Genomic DNA, 21,569 nt, shown 5'->3' with positions numbered 1-21,569 from the left:
CTGAACATATTCAATGTTTATTTAATAGAGATTATTTCAGTTATTTTTTAAAAGGAATTATGAAAGGGAAAAAAGTTATTCTTATTAGCCTTTATTTTTTTACTGTATATTTTAATATGATCAATGCATTATGTTTTGCTCTGTTTTCTGGAAGACTCTAGATATTTTCTTTATATTGGAATATGGAGTTCTCTAATATGGAGTTTTTCTCAAAAGGTGGAGAATATATAAAGATGAAAAAGTATCTGCTGTTCTTCATCCTCAGGTAAAATACACAAAAAAACTAAAATGTAAGAATTTAGTGGTACTGATGAATCTAGTGGCAGGGCAGGAATAGAGATGCAGAGGTAGAGAGCGGACTTGTGGACACAGGTGGGGAAGGGGAGGGTGGGGCGAATTGAAAGAGTAGCATTGACATATATATACTACCATGTATAAAATAGCTAGCTAGTGGGAAGCTTCCATATAGCACAGGGAGATCAGCTCCGTTCTTTGTGATGACCTAGAGGCATGGGATAGGGAGGGTGGGACGAGGCTCAAGAGGGAAGAGATATGGGAATATATGTATACATATAGCTGATTCACTTGGTTGTACAGTAGAAACTAACACAACATTGTAAAGCAATTATAATCCAATAAAGATGTAAAGAAAACAAATAAAATGTATGAATTTAGGTTAATATATGTTAGAAATTAGGTTACATATATGTTAGAATTTTCAGAGATTCAGCATAACGTAGTGTGGGATTTCCCAAACTTGCTTGTTCATAAGAATCTTCTGGGTGTGTCACCTTGGTGAGTGTCAAGACAAAAGGCACAACCAAGCCAAAGATCTGGAGGCGGAAGTATTTATTACTTGCAGCAGGGATATTTCCCAAAGTAATGTCTTCCTGAACAGCAAAATTGGGGAAGTTTTAAACTAAACATCATGCATATTCATGAAGGGGTTTCAGTAGAGGAGAATTCAGCATAGAAGTGGGGCAAAGGTCTTCAGAGGCCAAGCTCTAGCTTGACTGAAGTCTGGAAAGGTCAACATCATCATCCATTCTTCACTTGGGTGAGGGCCTTAGTTCCTGCAGAACTCAAAGATATGTATCAGATTATCATGTTATATCTCTTGAGGAGGAACTAGGACTCTGTTTTATCACTGAACTATTGTTTCTTGCCTGCTTTTCCTTTGTTCCTGAATTCCCTTACTTCCCTAAGGATCATTAATTACTGAGATCTGTTCAAGGACAAGCACTGTGGACCGGCTTAGATCACAAAATGGCTCAGGCCCAAAATAGCTTCTCTTATGTCAAGAAAGCCATGCCTGGTTCTCTTTCTCCAGGGACCCCCTATCACATCTGCTTACAGGAGGACTTCTTGCTAATGTAGATTCTTGGGTCCCCCAGGCCTGCAGAATTAGAATCTCCAGGGAGACGGCCTGGAGTGCTTGTTTAACATACAAAACATTGGGTAGTGGTTAAGAGCAGGTGTTTGGGACTAGAATATCTGAGTTAGAACCTTAATTTCATCATTTTTTAACAGGTTATTCATGAAGAAGATATTAAAAGTTCTAAGCCTCAGTTTTCTCGTACATAAAATGGGGGAAGTGGTAATGCCTACTAAGAGGGTTGCTGTATGGATTAAATGAGATGGTAAATTGTGTCAGGTATTTAGTGCAAGACCTGGTAAACGTTCAATAAATATTAGCTACTATCATTTGTAGTATAATATTTAGTACATATTCAAATAAATTTTCTCAAAGAAATTATGAAATACACTGATTATTTAAATAGGTTGGCTACTATTTAATGTGAGAATCAAATGAACCAAAATTCTATTTTCAGCTCTTTGAAGCTAATTCAGTCTTTTGAGCTTTTCCCTAACAAAAAGGCACATTTGGGCTTCTCTGGTGGCGCAGTGGTTGAGAGTCTGCCTGCCAATGCAGGGGACACGGGTTCGTGCCCCGGTCTGGGAAGATCCCACATGCTGCAGAGCGGCTGGGCCCGTGAGCCACGGCCGCCGAGCCTGCGCGTCCGGAGCCTGTGCTCCGCAACGGGAGAGGCCACAGCAGTGAGAGGCCCGCATACCGCAAAAAAAAAAAAAAAGGCACATTTATGCCACATATATTCTGGCATTTAAAAAAATACAGTATTTTCCTGAAGTAAAATGTTGCAACAGATCTAAAAGATGGTTTTTGTTGTATTGTCTGTAAGTTACTTTTAAATACTTAAGCATAGAAAGTGTGATATATATGTGTAAATTGTTTTGTTTTTTTAAAAATAAATAAATTTATTTATTGGCTGCGTTGGGTCTTTTTTGCTGTGTTTTTTAAAACAAAAAACCTGTGTTTTTTGCTGTGAGCGGGCTTTCTCTAGTTGCGGTGAGCGGGGGCTACTCTTCGTTGTGGTGTGAGGGCTTCTCTTGTGGAGCACAGGCTCTAGGCATGCCGGCTGCAGTAGTTGCGGCATGCAGGCTCAGTAGTTGTGGCTCGAGGGCTCTAGAGCGCAGGCTCAGTAGTTGTGGTGCACGGGCTTAGCTGCTCTGCAGCATGTGGGATCTTCCTGGACCAGGGCTCGAACCCATGTCCCCTGCATTGGCAGGTGGATTCTTAACCACTGCACCACCAGAGAAGTCCTGTAAATTGTTTTTAAACCACAACTGTTAACATTTGAAATGACCTAATCAGGAATCCACGGGCTGAGGGAAGTTAGCATTCAAAGAGACAATTATGTGAATCTGCAAGAGAGGGTTTATTAACTATCATAAGTAATTTTAGAAAAACATTTTCATTGATTAAATTGGAGCTTTCAATTTACGTGGGTTGGGTAGATACTATAATGCACCACCACTTTTGCATGGTTGAGGTAGAAAAATTAGGAGGGTCCATCAGCTTGATCCCTTCAGATTGATACAGATATGTTGACTTTCCTTCAGTCCTTTATCCCAACACTTAAAGGATGGGCCATTGTGTGATTCAGCTAGGCACTCAGATCAGCTCATCCTGTCCACAGAATGTTGTGTTTGTCTCTTAATCTTTAATGTGAGGCTCTTCCTGGAGAGCCCAAGGGCAAGTGAGGACTTCATCTCGCTTACGGACCTGGGTTTGTGCCTCCTTTCTATAAATGTTTATACATGTGGGGGAATTCATTGTGAAGCTTTGTTTTTCACATATTCTGGTGGTGAGTTGTAGAAAAGGACACGTGCAGCACTCACCTGCCTTTGATCATTAAAGCTACTAAGCAAGAGATACTCAGAAAAAAAAAAATGTGACCAATTTTGAGTGACCACTGTTAAAAGATGAACTGAAAAAAAAAAAAAGATGAACTGAGACATATTAAAAATTTTAAAAGTGTTTTGGAGAGAAAATTGACTTGAATTGGGCAGTGCCAAACCAGAAGCGGTTAGGAGCACTCCTTGGACAGGAGCCAGGGGAAAGACTTACCTAGAGAGGATGAAGAAGTAAAGAAAGGAAATTATTGATTGGCTTAAAGCCCTGCTGGCTGTTTGTGATTGGTTGTGCTTAGCATTTTGATTTCAAAACCATGAGGCATTTACAGGCTGAGATTTTGGTTTGCTTACATAGGCCACCCAGACATTAGTACCACCGCAGTCTGATGGCTTCTTTGTTTACTTAATTTAACACCACGTAAGTTTACTTCAATTCATGCATACCTCCTAGTTTCATTGCAAGTTTTAAAGGTTGAAGGTCAAAATCTTAGGGATTTTAGTATTCGTTTTTCAGTCCTTGGTATCATATATTCACTCAAAAGTGGCAATTCTGCATATCTCTTCCAGGTTCATTGGCAGCTTGAAATAGAACGTGGCAGGAATGTTCACAAGTTGGCAAACTCCACAAACTTCCCCAGCCATCCCCCCGCAGAGCTGTTTGCTAAATATTTACCTAGACTTTCATGGTCTGGTGTCCATTCTGACAGGTCTGTACTCGTGATTCACTGGATTTAAAAAAGATTCAGAATAGTACCTTTGCATAGAGGATAAAGGTCGGCAAATACTTAAAAAGCTCATAAATTTCTTGCTTTCTTTCTGGACCACATTGCATTGCTGGGAGACAATGTGGAATACAGCCAGCTAGAAGCACAGAATTGGCCTGGACCTTTGGCAGAAGAGGTTGGTTTTAGATGAAATTCAGAGATAAAACCCAGATAAAACCAAGACAGGTGATGGAGCTGAATAAAGAAACTAAGGTTCATGTATTAATTTCCACAAGCATCTCTTAATTTTCTTTTGGTAATAAAGATTGGTAGCATATTTATTGTTCTTTATGTAAATGTTCTTCAGTTAAATTTTTTTATTTTGAGATATTTGTAGATTTATTTGCAGTTGTATGAAATAATACAGAGATCCCATGTACCCTTTACCCATTCTCCCTCAGTGGCAACATTCTACAAAACTGTAACACACCATAGCCTTGACATTGACACTGATGTAGTCAAGATACAGAACATTTCCATCACTACAAGGATCCGTCCTAATGCCCTTTTATAGCCATGGCCACTCCCACTCACCACCACTCCTTCCTTATAACCCTTGACAACTATAAATGTGTTCTTCATTTCTATAATTTTGTCGTTTCAAGAATGTTATGTAACTGGAGTAATACAATATGTAACCTTGGGATTGGCTTTTTTTCACTCAGCGCAATTATCTGAAGCTTCATTGAGGTCACTGTGTGTATCAAAAGTTCATTCCTTTTTATTGCTTGGTGGTTATTCATGGTGTGGATGTACCACAGTTTGTTTAATCATTTACCCATTGACAGATATCTGGGTTGTTTTGGCTGTTATGAATAAGGCTGTTATAAACATGGGTGTACAGGTTTTTTGGTGAATGTAATGTTTTATTTCTCTGGGATATATGCCCAGGAGTGCAATTGCTGGGTTATATGGTCGTCACATTTAAGTTTTTAAAGAATGTGCCACACTTTTTAGAGTTCTGTATCATTTTTACATTCCCAACAGCAAAGTATGAGAGATCCAGAGTTTCTGTATCCTTGCCAGCATGTGGGCATGTGACTAGTTTTTATTTCAGCCATTCTTTCAGGTGTATCTCATTGTGGTTTTAAGGCATTCTTACTGGCTAATGATGCTGGACATATTTTTTTGTATTTATTTGCCATCTGTATATCTTCTTTGTTGACATGTCTCTTCATGTCTTTTTCTCATTTTCTAATCGGATTTTTTTTTTTGACTGTTGAGTTTTGAGAGTTCTTTAGATATTTTAGGCTAGTCCTTTGGCAAATATGTGGTTTGTAAATATTTTCTCCTGGACTATAGCATGTCTTTTCACATTTATCATATGATCTTTTGCAGAACAAGAGATTTTAATTTTGATAAGTTCCAATTTATCATTTTTTTCTTTTTGGTGTTGACTAAGAGGGCTTTGCTTAATCCTAGATCTTCAGGATTTTTTTTTCCTTCCAAAAGTTTTATAGTTTTATATATATATATAATTTTTTTTTTTATAGTTTTATATTTTAGATTTAATCTGTGGTCTATTTTGAGCTAATTTTTGTATAAAGAGTGAGACTTAGGTGAGTTTTATTGTTTGGTTTATGGATGTTTAATTGTCCAGCATTGTTTATGGAAAAGGTGATTTTTTTTTACATTGAAGTGCTTTTGAACTTCTGTCAAAAATCAATTGGTTATATTTGTGTGGGCCCATTCTGGCTTCTCTGTGCTGTTCCAATTTCATTGATTTTTGCTCTCTACTTTTTTTCATCCTTCTGCTTGCTCAGGGTTTATTTTGTTCTTCTTTTTCAAGGTTCTTGAAGTGGGAGCTTAAATTATTGATTTGAGAATTTTCTCCTTTTCTACTGCATTAAGTTCACGCTATAAATTTTTTCTCTCAGCACTATTAGCAGTCTCCCACAAATTGATGATGTATTTTCATTTTCATTCTGTTCAATGTATTTTTAATTTCTCTTGACCCTTTCTTTTTTTATCCATTTACTATTTAGAAGTGTGTTATTTAATTCTTTTTTTTTTTTTTTAAACATCTTTATTGGGGTATAATTGCTTTACAATGGTGTGTTAGTTTCTGCTTTATAACAAAGTGAATCAGCTATACATATACATATGTTCCCATATGTCTTCCCTCTTGCATCTCCCTCCCTCCCACCCTCCCCATCCCACCCTTCCAGGCTGTCACAAAGCACCGAGCTAATATCCCTGTGCCTTGCGGCTGCTTCCCCCCAGCTATCTACCTTACTACGTTTGTTAGTGTGTATATGTCCATGACTCTCTCTCGCCCTGTCAAAACTCACCCTTCCCCCTCCCCATATCCTCAAGTCCGTTCTCCAGTAGGTCTGCGTCTTTATTCCTGTCTTACCCCTAGGTTCTTCATGACATTTTTTTCCCTTAAATTCCATATACATGTGTTAGCATACGGTATTTGTCTTTTTCTTTCTGACTTACTTCACTCTGTATGACAGACTCTAGGTCTATCCATCTCATTACAAATAGCTCAATTTCATTTCTTTTTAAGGCTGAGTAATATTCCATTGTGTATATGTGCCACATCTTCTTTATCCATTCATCCGATGATGGGCGCTTAGGTTGTTTCCATGTCCTGGCTATTGTAAATAGAGCTGCAATGAACATTTTGGTACATGACTCTTTTTGAATTTTGGTTTTCTCAGAGTATATGCCCAGTAGTGGGATTGCTGGGTCATATGGTAATTCTATTTGTAGTTTTTTAAGGAACCTCCATACTGTTCCCCACAGTGGCTGAACCAATTCACATTCCCACCAGCAGTGCAAGAGTGTCCCCTTTTCTCCACACCCTCTCCAGCATTTATTGTTTCTAGATTTTTTGATGATGGCCATTCTGACTGGTGTGAGATGATATCTCATTGTAGTTTTGATTTGCATTTCTCTAATGATTAATGATGTTGAGCATTCTTTCATGTGTTTGTTGGCATTCTGTATATCTTCTTTGGAGAAATGTCTGTTTAGGTCTTCTGCCCATTTTTGGATGGGGTTGTTTGTTTTTTTGTTATTGAGCTGCATGAGCTGCTTGTAAATTTTGGAGATTAATCCTTTGTCAGTTGCTTCATTTGCAAATGTTTTCTCCCATTCTGAGGGTTGTCTTTTGGTCTTGGTTATGGTTTCCTTTGCTGTGCAAAAGCTTTGAAGTTTCATTAGGTCCCATTTGTTTATTTTTGTTTTTATTTCCATTACTCTAGGAGGTGGGTCAGAAAGGATCTTGCTGTGATTTATGTCATAGAGTGTTCTTCCTATGTTTTCTTCTAAGAGTTTGATAGTTTCTGGCCTTGCATTTAGGTCTTTAATCCATTTTGAGCTTATTTTTGTGTATGGTGTTAGGGAGTGATCTAATCTCATACTTTTACATGTACCTGTCCAGTTTTCCCAGCACCATTTATTGAAGAGGCTGTCCTTTCTCCACTGTACATTCCTGCCTCCTTTATCAAAGATAAGGTGTCCATATGTGCGTGGGTTTATCTCTGGGCTTTCTATCCTGTTCCACTGATCTATCTTTCTGTTTTTGTGCCAGTACCATACTGTCTTGATTACTGTTGCTTTGTAATATAGTCTGAAGTCAGGGAGCCTGATTCCTCCAGCTCCTTTTTTCGTTCTAAAGATTGCTTTGGCTATTCGGGGTCTTTTGTGTTTCCATACAAATTGCGAATTTTTTTGTTCTAGCTCTGTGAAAAATGCCAGTGGTAGTTTGATAGGGATTGCATTGAATCTGTAGATTGCTTTGGGTAGTAGAGTCATTTTCACAATGTTGATTCTTCCCATCCAAGAACATGGTATATCTCTCCATCTATTTGTATCATCTTTAATTTCTTTCATCAGTGTCTTATAATTTTCTGCATACAGGTCTTTCGTCTCCTCAGGTAGGTTTATTCCTAGATATTTTATTCTTTTTGTTGCAATGGTAAATGGGAGTGTTTTCTTGATTTCACTTTCAGATTTTTCATCATTAGTATATAGGAATGCCAGAGGTTTCTGTGCATTAATTTTGTATCCTGCTACTTTACCAAATTCATTGATTAGCTCTAGTAGTTTTCTGGTAGCATCTTTAGGATTCTCTATGTATAGTATCATGTCATCTGCAAACAGTGACAGCTTTACTTCTTCTTTTCCGATTTGGATTCCTTTTATTTCCTTTTCTTCTCTGATTGCTGTGGCTAAAACTTCCAAAACTATGTTGAATAAGAGTGGTGAGAGTGGGCAACCTTGTCTTGTTCCTGATCTTAGTGGAAATGGTTTCAGTTTTTCACCATTGAGGATGATGTTGGCTGTGGGTTTGTCATATATGGCCTTTATTATGTTGAGGTAAGTTCCCTCTATGACTACTTTCTAGAGGGTTTTTATCATAAATGGATGTTGAATTTTGTCAAACGTTTCTCTGCATCTATTGAGATGATCATATGGTTTTTCTCCTTCAGTTTGTTAATATGGTGTATCCCATTGATTGATTTACGTATATTGAAGAATCCTTGCATTCCTAGGGTAAACCCCACTTGATCATGGTATATGATCCTTTCTAATGTGCTGTTGGGTTCTGCTTGCTAGTATTCTGTTGAGGATTTTTGCATCTATGTTCATCAGTGATATTGGTCTGTAGTTTTCTTTTTTTGTGACATCTTTGTCTGGTTTTGGTATCAGAGTGATGGTGGCTCGTAGAATGAGTTTGGGAGTGTTCCCTTCTCTGCAATTTTTAGAGGAGTTTGAGAAGGATAGGTGTTAGCTTTTCTCTGAATGTTTGATAGAATTTGCCTGTGAAAACGTCTGGTCCTTTTGTTTGTTGGAAGATTTTTAATCACAATTTTAATTTCAGTGCTTGTGATTGGTCTGTTCATATTTTCTGTTTCTTCCTGGTTCAGTCTCAGAAGGTTGTGCATTTCTAAGAATTTGTCCATTTCTTCCAGGTTGTCAATTTTTTTGGCATATAGTTGCTTGAAGTAATTTCTCATCACCCTTTGTATTTCTGCTGTGTCAGTTCTTACTTCCCCTTTTTCATTTCTAATTCTATTGATTTGAGTCTTCTCCCTTTTTTTCTTGATGAGTCTGGCTAATGGTTTATCAATTTTGTTTATCTTCTCGAAGAACCAGCTTTTAGTTTTATTGATCTTTGCTATCATTACCTTCATTTCTTTTTCATTTATTTCTGATCTGATCTTTATGATGTCTTTCCTTCTGCTAACTTTGGGGGGGGGTTGTTCTTCTTTCTCTAATTGCTTTAGGTGTAAGGTTAGGTTGTTTATTCAAGATGTTTCTTGTTTCTTAAGGTAGGATTGTATTGCTATAAAATTTCCTCTTAGAACTGCTTTTGCTGTTTCCCATAGGTTTTGGGTTGTTGTGTTTTCATTGTCACTTGTTTGTAGGTATTTTTTGATTTCCTCTTTGATTTCTTCAGTGATCTCTTGGTTATTAAGTAGTGTATTGTTTAGCCTCCATGTGTTTGTATTTTTTTACAGATTTTTTCCTGTAATTTATATCTAGTCTCATAGCGTTGTGGTCAGAAAAGATACTTGATATGATTTCAATTTTCTTAAAATTACCGAAGCTTGACTTGTGACCCAAGATATGATCTATCCTGGAGAATGTTCCATGAGTACTTGAGAAGAAAGTGTATTCTGTTGTTTTTGGATAGAATGTCCTATAAATATCAATTAAGTCCATCTTGTTTAATGTATCATTTAAAGCTTGTATTTCCTCAGTTATTTTCATTTTGGATGATCTGTCCATTGGTGAAAGTGGGGTGTTAAGGTCCCCTACTATTGTGTTACTGTCAATTTCCCCTTTTATGGCTGCTAGCATTTGCCTTATGTATTGAGGTGCTCCTATGTTGGGTGCATAAATATTTACAATTGTTATATCTTCTTCTTGGATTGATCCTTTTATCTTTATGTAGTGTCCTTCTCTGTCTCTTGTAATAGTCTTTGTTTTTAAGTCTATTTTGTCTGATATGAGAATTGCTACTCCAGCTTTCTTTTGATTTCCATTTTCATGGAATATCTTTTTCCATCCCCTCACTTTCAGTCTGTATGTGTCCCTAGGTGTGAAGTGTGTCTCTTGTAGACAGCACATATACAGGTCTTGTTTTTGTACCCATTCAGCCAGTCTATGTCTTTTGGTTGGAGCACTTAATCCAATTACATTTAAGGTAATTATTGATATGTATATTCCTATTACCATTTTCTTAATTGTTTTGGGTTTGTTATTGCAGGTCTTTTCCTTCTCTTATATTTCCTGTCTAAAGAAGTTCCTTTAGCATTTGTTGTAAAGCTGGTTTGATGGTGCTGAATTCTCTTAGCTTTTGCTTGTCTATAAAGGTTTTAATTTCTCTGTCAAATCTGAGTGAGATCATTGCTGGGTAGAATAATCTTGGTTTTAGGTTCTTCTCCTTCATCACTTTAAATATATCCTGCCACTCCCTTCTGGCTTGCAGTTTCTGCTGAAAGATCAGCTGTTAACCTTATGGGGATTCCCTTGTGTGTTATTTGTTGTTTTTCCCTTGCTGCTTTTAATAATTTTTTCTTTTTATTTAATTTTTGATAGTTTGATTAATATGTGTCTTGGTGTGTTTCTCCTTGAATTTATCCTGTATGGGACTCTCTGTGCTTCCTGCACTTGATTGACTATTTCCTTTACCATATTAGGGTGGTTTTCAATATAATCTCTTCAAATTTTTTCTCAGTCCCTTTCTTTTTCTCTTCTACTTCTGGGATCCCTATAATTTGAATGTTGGTGCATTTAATATTGTTGCAGCGGTCTCTGAGACTGTCCTCAATTATTTTCATTCATTTTTGTTTATTCTGCTCTGCAGTAGTTATTTCCACTATTTCATCTTCCAGGTCGCTTATCTGTTCTTCTGTCTCAGTTGTTTTGCTATTCATCCCTTCTAGAGAATTTTTAATTTCATTTATTGTGTTGTTCATGATTGTTTGTTTGCTCTTTAATTCTTCTAAGTCGTTGTTAAATGTTTCTTGTATTTTCTCCATTCTATTTCCAAGATTTTGGATCATATTTACTATCATTATTCTGAATTATTTTTCAGGTAGACTGCCTATTTCCTCTCCATTTGTTTGGTCTGGTGGGTTTTTACCTTGCTCCTTCATCTGCTGTGTGTTTCTTTGTCTTCTCATTTTGCTTAACTTACTGTGTTTGGGGTCTTCTTTTCGCAGGTTGCAGGTTCGTAGTTCCCATTGTTTTTGGTGTCTGCCCCTAGTGGCTAAGGTTGGTTCAGTGGGTTGTGTAGGCTTCCTGGTGGAGGGGACTAGTTCCTGTGTTCTGGTGGATGAGGCTGGATCTTGTCTTTCTGGTGGGCAGATCCACATCTGGTGGTGTGTTTTGGGTTGTCTGTTACCTTATTATGATTTTAGGCAGCCTCTCTGCTAATGGGTGGGGTTGTATTCCTGTCTTCCCAGTTGTTTGGCGTAGGGTGTCCAGTATCTGTTTTGTTTTTGGTGTGTCTTTTTGCATAGTTTGGCGGTTGCACTTGATTAATTATATTTATATATACATAATTTATCACAATCTGCCTCTATTATCATTTTTCTCGTTTGAGTTAAATATAGAAGGCTTACCTACCGTTTAATCATTTTATTTTCCTTTGTTTAGAACATAATTGTTTTAAACCTCTCCTCTCCATACATTTAATCAATCAGACAGTGTTACATTTTTTGCTTCAACCATCACTTACCTAATAGTTCATTTACCTCTTCCTTGTTTCACTGTAGCTTAACTACCACTCATCTGCCCCACTTATTACTTATAAAAGATAAACCAGAGATAAAGTGCTGTAGATGGAGTAATATCAGTGTCACTCTGCTGAGCACAGGAACTACAAAATAGTCTCCATAGTCAGTCAGGGGTAAGGTATGGGAGTAGGGTCAAGTTCATTGGCCAGTAGGGCAATATTTTAGTTCTTGTCATTTTTGTTTTCATTAAGTTTCTTTCTCATTTTCTTTGGGTTACGAATGGTAAGAAATTTGGAATGCTTATCGAAAGAAGTGCAAAATGTGTTAAAAACCAAATATAACATTTAAGAAATTAGTTTCTATTTCTCAATATCTGTATCCTTGCTTCAGGGTTCCTGCTAATATACACAGTGTCTGTGAAAAGTAGAGGAAAACACTCCCACTGGGGGAAGAATTGTAAAAAGGTGCCATTTTTAGGGCTGCTCTAGCCCCACAATATGTGGGCTGAATTTTCTACCCTCACCGTCTTAGCAGGGTCCCTCTCTGATGGGCTCAACCTGCCTCACTGTTACCTGTGAACCTGCCTTACCTCTCTGAATTTCTCTCATGTTTTGATCTAAAGAAATTTTCTAAGAAATCTGCTCAGATATATTATTTTTCTTTTATTCTGATATCTTGGTTTCTTTCAAGAGGAATAATATGTAAGTTAAATGTAGATTTATTTCTATTCAAAATTCAGTATTAATAAAAGCAATTGTAGCTCTTACCACACCCATCAAAAGTAATTTCCAACAACAGGTAACAGGTGTTTTGAGGGAAAGGGGACTTCATGGTCAAAAAAAGTTGAGAAAATGGTACATAATCTATCCCATTTTTGTATATTTATATAGTAACAACTCTCAAAAGTTATGTAGTAAAGAAATTCTTGCTTAACTTAGTTTAATCTAGCATTTAACTATATAATTCTACATAATTAAATAATCCAAATTTATTTAACTACATAATTCCTCTCCAATATATTTCATTATATTTTACTTTGCATATAACCAATTAATAAGTTTTAGTCTATTAATGACTATTAAAACCAATTTTAGCTTGGGAAATATAAGTTAAAAAGTATTTATTTGGTTTCTACAATATGTGGGATGTTATACTATGAACTGATATAATTAATCTTTTTGGCTTTTTAAAGTTAATAACAAATCTGTAACTTTACTGTCATCTCCTCTATAGGAAGTTCTCTTAATCTGCATCTTATGGACCTTTTCAGGTTCCAATGAATGGCATGAACAGTCCCCAAACTGGGTATGGTATTTTGTGTAAGATGTGCACATTTCTGTAGAAAGGGCTCATTGTTTTAAAATTCAGTCTTCAAAGAGTTTGTGACCCTTGTAAGATTAAGACCTACTCTTCTATAGGAGGTAGTTGCCACCGTTAGTGTAGTTTTTCCTTTCCTAAATCAAGGTACTGCATTAAACAGCAATTTATGTATCTAAACAAGATATAAAGATACATTATAATATATGGGTGAAGGCATTTAGGACATTTTGTTTTTATTTCAACTACCTATAATGATTATAACTTGTACAAAAGGGCAGGGGAAGTCACACTCTTCATGTTTTTATATTAAATAGCAGATTCAAATTTTTTTCATTGTTGCTTTAGTTTCCTGATGTGTTTTTTTTTGTCTGTTTATATTTATTCACAAATGGCTACTAAATAGTGACTAGTTGCCATATATTAGATATTATGAAATAAAAAGAAGAATCATCAGGTGATTTTAAGGGATAAGTCTTCATTTGAACTTTACATTTCTTGGACAATAATTAGTAAGGTTAATATGCTAGAGAGCAGGCCATTGCAGAAGTTGTTCCCCCTCTCCCAAAAAAAAACAACAACAAATTGAAGGGATGCATTTTTAGCAGTTTGTTGAACAGCTAAACTTACTCCTGTTTTGTTACTTCAGACACCTGTTCTGATGCTATTCCTTGGCTCTGTATCACAGAACTTCCCATTAATGACTGTCCTTTTATTTCCAGTTTGATTCTTAATTCCATAAAATTTCTATTTTCATTCTTCCACTATTCCTATCCATCCAACATCTTTTTATAAAAAGTCTATTTTATATTGAAAACAGGCAGGGACTATTTTTTATCTGTATTCTATAAATTGATGTGGGCAGGATTTAGGTCCCAGCGTGTAATTTTAATAATTTAAGTGATCCGCCCGGGAATGGGGAATGGCTGAGGGTGCAAAATCTGAAACCTTGACCTTAATAGCATCATGTTTGAAAAAGCTGAATTAATTACTCTAAGAAAATAACGTACAAGTGTAGTAACATATGAAGAAAATGTTTCCTTGGGAGAAAAATGAATTAATTATGGTAAAAAATTTTCAGCAGAAACAACACTGCATTCTTTTAAAGTGAAATCATGAATAGAGGTAAACTAATATTTCCGGAATTACTGACACTCCATATACAACGTGTGTATTTTTCTTGGCCTTAAAATTTTTTTCCCACTAAATCAGATTCATTGCATTTGGCAAGATTTTCAGAAAGAGCATGAGGTTATTTGGGGGATGAGTATTTGACATGTTCACACAATGTACAGTTCAGGGTTCAAAGTTGAAATCACAGCACTGTTTTCCTTGACAAGAATTCTCTCTGGCAAATTGCCTAGGAAAATTCTGGTAGGTTTCCTTGCATCCCACCCAATATTCAACTAATATTGTAAAATCAGTCATCAGCTGGGACTAACTAATTGCTCTAGAGTTATTTATCTGAATAAGATAACTCTCCATTAGACTTGTTGAAACAATAGGACACATTTAATTGAAAGACTCAAATACTCTTTTGCCTAAAAATTGGTGAGAAAATATATGTTGAATTTGTATCTTTGATAATATGACAATTATATTATTGGTAAGTTATAGAAATATCTATATATCTCAGGATAAAATCTAAGTAGGAACTTCTTAGAAATGTTTCTGCTCTAACTTCATTTAATGACATGTTACTGTTGTACTCTTACTATGCCATCAACATTCTCACTTGTTAATTTGTTTTGGTGGCTATAGTGCTGAAATTTTATGTCATTTTGAACTACGGACTCTGCCTCATGGAAAATATTATAGTGGTCTTCAGAGAGTAGAGACTCAGATTGGCTATTATAGTGTGAGTCTAAAATGTGATTTTAAGAGTGTGAGCATGTTGCTGAATCCAAGTTTGTGTGACTGACACACAGTAAGGCCAAAGAAACCGAAATGCTAGAATTTGGAGCTGAGAAAGGTTTATTGTGAGGGCCAAGGAAGGAGAACAGGCAACTCATGCTAAAAAAAACCCAAACTCCATGATGGTTTTCAGGAAAGAGGTTTTAAAGGCAGAATTTGGGTTGCGGGCTGCAGGTTGTGTGATTTTCTTCTGATTGGTTGGCAGTGAGGTAACAGGGTGGTGCTCCAGGGATCTTGTGCTCAGCCTGAAGTTACCGTCCTCCACCTGGGTGGAGTCCTTACTTCCTGCAGAAGAACTCAAAGATAGTTAGGTACATCCCTTGAGGAGGAGCTAGGACCTTATTGCTGCACTATTGTTTGACTACTTTTCCTTTGTTTCTGCATTCCTTCACTTCTCTGCTTAGTAACTGTTTGAATCTGACCTTTGAAACTCAGGAAAGGTTTAGGAGGCTGAAGTCTTTTCCCTACAAATGAAAGTGGGGACATGAAAAGGCTTGTGTACCTGGGAGGGCCCCACAGGGTCCTGCTTGGTTTCAAGCAGGCTGTGAAATGTTGAACAACTAATGTAATTCTAGTGGAGTTCTTCAGTGTCTTCCAATAGAATTAAATACTGCTTTTTGAAAGAAGTTAATTTGGGAGTAAGAGCTGTAATTTGTAATGTGGCATTGCAAAACATTATGTAAAATGGCCATGTTTGTAAATATGCAAGGTTTAGGTAAAATAAGTAATTTGGATGCTAAAGCAAAAATTAGGGATGCAAATTATTTTTTTATTTCCAAGTTTTCTTTCCTGTATACTATCAACTCTCTGTGCATTTTGTAGTTAAATTGGTGCTATGTAGAACCTGAAGCTTTATAGTAAAGTTCTACTTTTTTCTATCTAACAATGTTTACAAGCATTTCACCATCATAAAATACTTTTCACTTTATATTTTATTTTTATGTTTATATTCGCAACAGAGATTCATCCATTTATTAATATGCATTTATTGAACATGAATTATGTACCAGACACTGTTCTAGTCCCTCAGAATTTACTAATGACTAAGACAGGAAGAAACTTCCTACCGTAATGATGTTTACATTATAGCAGGAGAGAAGACAATAAACAAACAAATCCAATGACTAATTCTTAGTTCTCATCTTAGTTGACTTACAGAAGCATTCAACAGAGCGGATCTTTTTCAATACTTTGCAACACTTTCTTTACTTAGTTTTGGGATTTCCCCAGGTTTTCTTCTCTGTCTGTTCATTCTCTATTTCCTTTGCTGGTTCCTCCTTATATTCTTGATTTCTTAATATTGACATGCTCCAGGGCTGTCCTTGAACAACTTCTTCTCCTTGTCTTCTTTGCATCCTTGATGATTGTATTTATTAGCATGGCTTTAAATACACTCTCTACTCTGACAACTGCCTACTCATTAGTCTCCAACTTAGACCTCTCCCTTGATCTCCAGGTTCACTATGGAATTGTTCACTCCATATATCTTCTTTAATATCTGATACACATAAAGTCCTGATTGTACCTTACAGATTGGCTTGTCCTGCAGGCTTTTCCATTTTTGTAAATGGTATCCCCAGCCAAAAATCTAAGAGCTGTCGTTCACTTCTCTTTCTCTTCTAACACATCTCTAGTCCATTGTCTTTTTGATCTCATTACCCCTCATTTTCCCAACTCCAGCCATTCTAGCCTCCGTGCTGTTCCTCCAGTACACTGTATATTGTTCAGCCCGAGGGCCTTCTGTTGGAAATATCATCTCCCAGATTTACTCATGGCACACTGCCTCACATCCTTCAGGTTTGTTCCCAAACTCACTTCTGTGAAACCTTCCCTGACCTATTGAAAAATTATACACCCCTTATTTATGTTCCTTCCTAAGTTTTTCTTTATTGCATTTATCCCTGTCTAAAATACTGTGTATTTTACTTCCTTTGTACTTTTGCTAGCTCGTCTCCTGCTAGAATGTGAGCTCCATGGGCAGGAAATTTCATGTTTTGCTCTGTACCTGGAATGGTATCTGGCATACGGTAAGTCCTCAGTGGAATATGGGGCTCCAGAGCAGAGGAACCACATCTCTGCAGGGTTTTCCTCCCTCCTTCTTCCCTCACCATTTCCCCTCCTTCCCTTCTTCCTTCCCTCTTTATCTCCCTTCCTTCCTCCCTTCCCCGGCCCCCTTCTTCTTCCTCCTCTTTCTTCATTGTTCTTAATAGGCTTGGAGAAGCTGCTGAGTTAAAGCCAGTTTTCTATTTCTGGCTCTCTGTTTGGATTGGCAGTCACTTGGTTATTGGGAAATCCGTGCCTAGTCTTCCTGAGGTGTGGGCTGCCTGGACATCATAGAAGCCTCTTCATCTTCAGGGTCATGGCCTATTTTTTTTGTTGTTTTGTTTTGCTAATTGCTTTATAACCACAACAAACTAGTACAGAGTATGCCCTGTACAAAGCAACACAATAAAGATCGAGGTGTTCCCTTGGGCAAGGCTGAAGTTTTCAGTCTGTGGTATTTGGAATTTAGGCTACAGTACTTGTTTTTGGATGGATCATGGGGTGTGTGGCACAGTCCATGCTTTTAATAATATTTGAACAGGAGAATGGCCACTCGGCCCAGGTAGAAGTAGATGAAGTGTTTGGTTTCATGTGTCACATAAGTACCGAATTTCCTCCCCACAATGCAGTGCCAGGTGGGGTTCTACTTCTTGTCAAACTCCTTCTTGATATGGGCAGCAATGTCCTTATCTACATTTCTCCAATGCCTGAGTAGCACACTCCACCAAGTCCTGTTGCATCTCCTCCAACATATCGGCATTTTTGATCACGGCCTTTCGATCACACATAGTTACCAAAGAGCAGCGGCTGGCCGACTGCAACGGTCTCCTGGGGGATAAGCTGGCGAGGCTCAGACCCTTAGAGAGGAGTGGTCCCTACTGAAGCCGTGGCGCATCTATCAGAGTCACAGCCTATTAACTCTATAATTTGAATTCTGCTCCTGGCAGGTCAGCAGTCATTGAATGCCGTTGATATGTGTCTGCAAACGTTCTGTTTGGGGAGTGGCTTGTTCTTCTAGTGAGTGTCCAAGTTGCTGCCCACCATCGTGGCTCTGGATAACCCTCCTTTAGTACCTCTTATGATACTGTGCTACATTCACAAACTCATTTATTGTTCTCCATGGCAGTAAATTGTAAGCTTTATGAGAATAGGAACATTTTTTGAATAGCAAGGCCTAGGACACTGCCTTGGTCACAAAAATAAATATTTGTTGAATAAATGAAGGAATGTCTAAATTACACTTATAGATAGAAAAATCTAAAAACAAATAAAGATGAAAACTATTTTATGATGATAAAATATTGGTAATAAGCACATAGTTTTTTTCTTTCATTTGTTTTATCTATGCTATTTCTAAAAAAAGTCTGTCATTTTTTGGCACAAAGTTTCCAGTTCTTATACAGTATACACCCTATTTTTTATATACTGTCATTCATGCTAATGGGAATCTGGAGCTGGATGGAGAGAAATGAGTGTGCCTAGCTTGCCATCTTTCCCAGAATATTTTCACCAATGTTTATATTTTTTAAAAAATGTGTTGTAATGAAAAATACTTCTCAGCTTTTTTGCTCACCTTATATGCTTGATAGAGCAATAAATGACTTTGTCCACTCTCAAAGAACAAAAATTTATTCTCATCAAGGAGACTTAAAAAAAATCTGTTCTTTGTGTGACAAGGCAGGTATTGAGCAGTTGTTTTCCTGCACCTATTGTCCTTAATTTTTTCTGTTCATCTCTTCATTCCCAAATATGCAAAACTACAGAGAAAAAAAGTTATAAAAGCCTAACGATATGTGATTTCTCCTAAGGTGTTATTCTGTAGAAACATCTGGGTGTGTCATGTACCTGAGTGATTATAAAACAAACATTTTATATATGTTTATAAACAGGTCATTTCCCTTAATGTGTGCACAGCCTTCTAAATAATATATCCCAATAGTCTATAGCAATGCATTCCTAAAAATAATCCATGGTGATAACTAAATACTGCTTCTAGGAATGGAAGAATAGAAAAGAGAAAGATTTGTGAAAAAATGAGAAGAATAGTTTACCTCATTGAAAGTACTGGTTCAAGTTCTTCTTTTCTCTGTTTCTCAAAACTACAAATGAATTATTTTATTCTTCGTATGTAAGCACAAATAGCTTTGATGGTTATAAAGAAATAGTTCATGTATGTGTCATTTATTTAAATTACTTGAAAACCATTCCAATTTTAAGCAAATAATTACATGTCACAATTTCATGCTAAATATGTTGTTACTTTTTACTAAAATCTTAAGTGTAAGATTCAGTATAATATAAAAATTACATAAATAAATACCAATTAATTCATTTGCTCTTAGAGTAGCCTTCTTACTAAGAGTGAGTTAAAAAAAGGATACCCAATTTTTTATCTTATTTGAAATTATAAAACTATTTTAAGAAAAAATTTAATTTAGGAAGTTTTATTTTTCTGTATAATCATTGGGAATTGTGTAGAAAGTTTATTTTATTTATTATTTATATATTATTATTATTTTATATGTTTATTAGATGTGTATAGCGCTTCACGTTGCCAGTATCATCAAGTAAAATGCTGCCAACCCCTTCCATATGTCATACCTTTTTTTAATATGTCTTTGGTGTCTACACAGTCATGGCCTCATTGCAGTGATTCAGTAAATATTTGTTGCTTAGTCAGTTCATTCATTCTTTCATTCAACAATTATTTATCAAATGCCTATTATGTATCAGATATTTAATGCAAAAGGTAAACTAAATTTACATTTATTTATATCAAAATTTATATTTTGGATGCTATACCTTGGAAAATATTCTATAAATATCATTAGGTGAGCAGTTATTCCTAAAATAATGTTCTATTCACCTTAGTTCTTATTGTTATAAATACTGGTTCACAAAACACCATGTTAGATCCCAATAATGTCACTTATTTTAAGGCTGTAACAAGGACATTTTTTGCTCCCTGATATCCATGATCCTCTTCTTCTATAATGAAAGGACTCTTGTTTTGTAGCAGGACATGTGGCTACAGAGTAAGCACTACATTTTCTAAGCTCCCTTGGAGGTGATGTGTGCGGTTTCCAGATTTTCCTTAAAGGACGAAGAGCTGGCCCTCTGCCACCTTTTCCCCATCCTGCTGCTTTGAAAAGTGTTTATGGTGATGGATCATCTTGTACCATGTGGATAAGAGCAGTATCTGAGGGATGACAGAACTACGTGATAGAAAAAGCCTGGGTCCCCCATAAAATCCCTAGACTATCATTTCCATACTGTAATGTGAAAGGAATAAACCTCTATTTTCTTTCTTTTTTTTTTTTTTTTTTTTGCGGTACGCGGGCCACTCACTGTTGTGGCCTCTCCCGTTGCGGAGCACAGGCTCCGGACGTGCAGGCTCAGCAGCCATGGCTCACGGGCCCAGCCGCTCCGCGGCATGTGGGATCTTCCCGGACCGGGGCACGAACCCGTGTCCCCTGCATTGGCAGGCGGACTCTCAACCACTGCGCCACCAGGGAAGCCCTATTTTCTTTATGGACTGTATTTGAATCTCTGTTATGCATTTCCTAAGACAGAATTTGGTACCAGAAATGGGGTGCATGAAGTGGCATAACCTAGGTCTGTGGCATAATATGTTTAGCACTTGGGAGGCAGGAAGCACAGACACAGATATTGGAAGTTGCAAAGCTGGTTGATCCCTGATATGCTGAGGCAAAACATTGATATAACTGTTGAATACAGTATTTTAGAAGGCAGATTAAATGGTGACAGAGGCCATATATAACATTAGGGGAAATCACTGGAAAGGTGCGGGATCTTCATGTGTGTTGGCAGCTTCTTGCTCTTCCAGCAAAATCCTATGACAGAGATGAACTCAGGCTGGCGTTAACCAGTCTGCAAGCAGACGTGGAAGGGCATATAGTTCTGTTAAGAAAGGCTCTTTGTGCCAGGTTAGCAAAATAATTTCACTGAGAGTCCTATAATTTGAGGCCTTTGAGGGTTGAAAAAGTCAACTCCTTCTGTATTCCAAACCAAAGCAATTATAGCTGGTAGCTTCAAAGCCACTGCCTTACTAGGAGATAAATTCAATGTCCTGCCAGATTTGGGAGCCAGACGAGAAGCAAAATCAAATTAAGAGTATTGCTTTTCCACCCAAACAAAATGGTTTAGATAGCCTGGATGTAGCTTCCATCCAGAGAGGGGGTAAGGAAAGCACAGAGGATAATAAGGAAAAGACAAGCATCTTCAGGCTTAAAGAGTACATCTAGATTAAATCTTTGGCTATAGTTACTTACATATGGAACTAATCCAAAACAAATTGCCTGGAATCTTGCTAAGGTTTTGAGGGAATTGTATGGCTACAGAACAACAACATAGCCTGCAAAAGCCTGTAATTGTTCAACCCTTTAGAAAATTCCTGGGCCGCCAAATCTGGACCAGCAAGGAGAAGGCTACAAAAATATTGCAGTCTCCAAGAAGAGCAACCTTTGTACCACCTGCTTGATTCATGGCAAGGGAGGACAAAAGATAGGAAAGCACCGCCAGGGGGTAGAACCAAAGGCTTTGGAAGAAAGCACACATTTCTTCCAGGAAAGCAGAATCAGGGCCTTCCAGATGA

General features: G+C 37.0%; 1 protein-coding gene and 1 pseudogene across 3 annotated transcripts in view; one reads left to right on the top strand and one right to left on the bottom strand.

Moving 5' to 3' along the window:
- Window positions 1–21,569, top strand: part of CFAP299 (cilia and flagella associated protein 299) — a 630,144-nt gene that overhangs the window by 61,581 nt on the left and 546,994 nt on the right. The window lies entirely within an intron of this gene.
- LOC136123720 (dynein light chain 1, cytoplasmic-like) lies at window positions 17,478–17,742 on the bottom strand (annotated as a pseudogene).

This window comes from Phocoena phocoena, chromosome 5 (genome assembly GCF_963924675.1).
Source record: "Phocoena phocoena chromosome 5, mPhoPho1.1, whole genome shotgun sequence".
NCBI lineage: Eukaryota > Metazoa > Chordata > Mammalia > Artiodactyla > Phocoenidae > Phocoena > Phocoena phocoena.
Note: the sequence above shows the minus strand (reverse complement) of the source record. Positions and strands in the feature narration are given on the sequence as shown.